Source organism: Microcebus murinus, chromosome 31, assembly GCF_040939455.1.
Source record: "Microcebus murinus isolate Inina chromosome 31, M.murinus_Inina_mat1.0, whole genome shotgun sequence".
Taxonomy (NCBI): domain Eukaryota; kingdom Metazoa; phylum Chordata; class Mammalia; order Primates; family Cheirogaleidae; genus Microcebus; species Microcebus murinus.
In genome coordinates, this window is record NC_134134.1 from 819,092 (window position 1) to 821,783 (window position 2,692).

The 2,692-nt window shown below is 45.8% G+C and overlaps 1 pseudogene; it reads right to left on the reverse strand.

Moving 5' to 3' along the window:
- Nucleotides 1–466: 466 nt before the first annotated feature.
- On the reverse strand, nucleotides 467–2,140 carry LOC142865673 (transducin-like enhancer protein 1; annotated as a pseudogene).
- Nucleotides 2,141–2,692: the final 552 nt, after the last annotated feature.

The following is a 2,692-nucleotide window of genomic DNA, read 5'->3' on the forward strand; positions in this document are numbered from 1 at the left end:
AGGCTTAGATAGATATTTGGGAAGGTTCTGGTTTGGGTTCATTCATTAGCCAGGTGTTTTGTACAGGCACTTTTATAGATACTTGGCATAATTTAATGAACAAAGCAGATGACAGTCCCTGAGTCTCAGTTCTATTCAGAAAGCAGACACTGTAGACATCAGATGAAGTTCATGGCCTCCTCTGTGTAAGGAGGCATCTCTCTGATTCTTATCAGGATGACAAACACCAGGAACAACTAAAAAAATAATGAATTTGGGATCTGAAAAAAGAAACTCCTGCCCCACCCAAAGTATGGGAGATTCTGAGGACTGTAGCTAGAGATGACTGACAGATCCCTGGGTCTCACTCATCTTATAATTCCCATGAGCGGCTTGAGGTCTGGGGTTTCCCTTACAGGAGGAAAAGAGTCTAGGGTGGCTGTGGGTGGTGTTCCATGTCGCTGAAAATGAGAGGACTGTCTCCATATTATACTGGCAACATCTCCATGTGGCTGCTCTCCATGCCCACAGCCAGCCACTCTCCAATGGGGCAAGTATCCCAGGGAGAAGATCTGGGAGGTTTAGTCATTCTGCTGCAGCTGTCATCCTCACACAATTCCCAGGATCTGACAGTGCTGTCCAAACTGTTCCCCAGAACTTGGTGCCATCATTACAAATGTCAATACACCTGACTGTATCTATGTGGCCCTGGAACTGTCTCATTAGTGTCTGGTTGTGCAGATCTGTGACATTACAGCATGAGAAACAGACCTTGGAATTCAGGCTGATGGCCAGGGGATAGCAGGTAGCAGCTGAGGATGTCAGTTCTGCTTTGATGCATGAGGTCTGACCTGCCAGGTCTTAAATGGGCAAAGTACTGGCCTCTCCCTCACTACCAGAGTGCCACAATCAGGTAGCAATTATAGAAATGGATATAAATATCTTTATTTAGACAGTAAAGCTGAGAAACAGAACTCTTATTGCCAGGGGATTGATGTCCCAAATCTTGATGCAACCCTTCCTACTCATGTACACATGTCTCGTGGGGTTGTGGATGTTCATCATGGTTGAGGATGTTGATCTGGTGAGCATTCTGAGGGATTCAAGGTCCAATGAGGGCATTGGACCTTGAATTAAAGGGAACAGGTTGCATCAGAAACATTGCAGTAATGTAGAAGGAATATGTAGGTTTCCACCTAGGGATTCTTACTAAGTTTGGAGGCAGGATAGGTACTCTCATGTGAGGTAGAGGATCAAACCCCACTCATTGGGAAGCATACTTAGGCCATTCCTGCAGCCACCACACTTATCTGGGGAAACATGATGTGCAGCCTTTTGTAAGTGGCACTTGTTCTGGTCAGCTTGCTGTTCTTACTAGTTTTGGGGACCATCCCAAATGTAGCAGTGTTCAGAGTTGGTCATTTCCAGGTGTGTTCTCAAATGAGCTGCCATTTAGTTAATGAGGTGGTCCCTAACTGGAGGCATGTTGAGGCCTGGACCAACTCCCGGATGGGCATTGATGCCCAGCATTGGCACATCACTTTGAGGTATTGGTGTGCTGTATTCAAGAACAGGTGTGCTGGTTTTTTCACGCAAGCTCCTTTCTTTGGATTTCAAAGAATTGGAACTTCCCAAGGGGGCCATGGAGGCTGGGCTGCTACAAGTATCTTTTTTGGCTTACAATTTTTTTTTTTTTTTTTGAGACAGAGTCTCTCTTTGTTGTCCAGGCTAGAGTGAGTGCCATGGCGTCAGCCTAGTTCACAGCAACCTCAAACTCCTGGGCTCGAGCCATCCTTCTGCCTCAGCCTCCCGAGTAGCTGGGACTACAGGCATGTGCCACCATGCCTGGCTAATTTTTTATATATATATAAGTTGGCCAATTAATTTCTTTCTATTTATAGTAGAGACAGTGTCTCGCTCTTGCTCAGGCTGGTTTTGAACTCCTGACCTTGAGCAATCCACCCGCCTCGGCCTCCCAGAGAGCTAGGATTACAGGCGTGAGCCACCGTGCCCGGCCTGGCTTACAATTTTTGTTAGTTTGGTTTTCCAAATGTGAATAGACAGTGATTGTGTTTTGAGGCGGGTCCTCAAAAGACACATCCACACGTAAGGTGTCACATTTTTTATCACCATCACTGGTGAAAGCTGGAGCCTTTATCATTAACCTTCATTTTCTTGAATTAGTCAGAAAACTCTGGCACATTTATGCATTTATCTGTGCCTTTTAGACTGGGCCAAAGAGGGCATTATTTGTGCTTGACACTCTATCTTTGTGGTGCTCTGCATAGTGGTGCTTCTTGTAATCCTTTAATGCCAAGTGAGACTGCCCACTCAGAGCACTACACAGTGCCAGAAGGTAGGGACTGCCCCAGATGGGCAGGATTTCTGGAGGAAGAGGTCCCCAAGCCTGAGACATTAGGGGTACTGGTGGTCTGTGGCACTGTGACAGACATGGATCTTGCAACTGCTGTAACACAAGGATGACATTCAACTCTGCCATGGTAAGTAGTTCGGCAGGCTTGAAGGCCTGGGTCACCTGTTGTTGATGTTCCTGGGACAGAAATGGGATGACTTGTGCATGTCACATTCAATTTCTTGGTGATTTCAGCCTGTTGGTGCATTTCAGTGTTTAATCCATATGACATTTCATAATATATCACATAGTGCCTCTGAATTTCTGTGTTTCACTTCCCATTTTCTCACATACAATTTG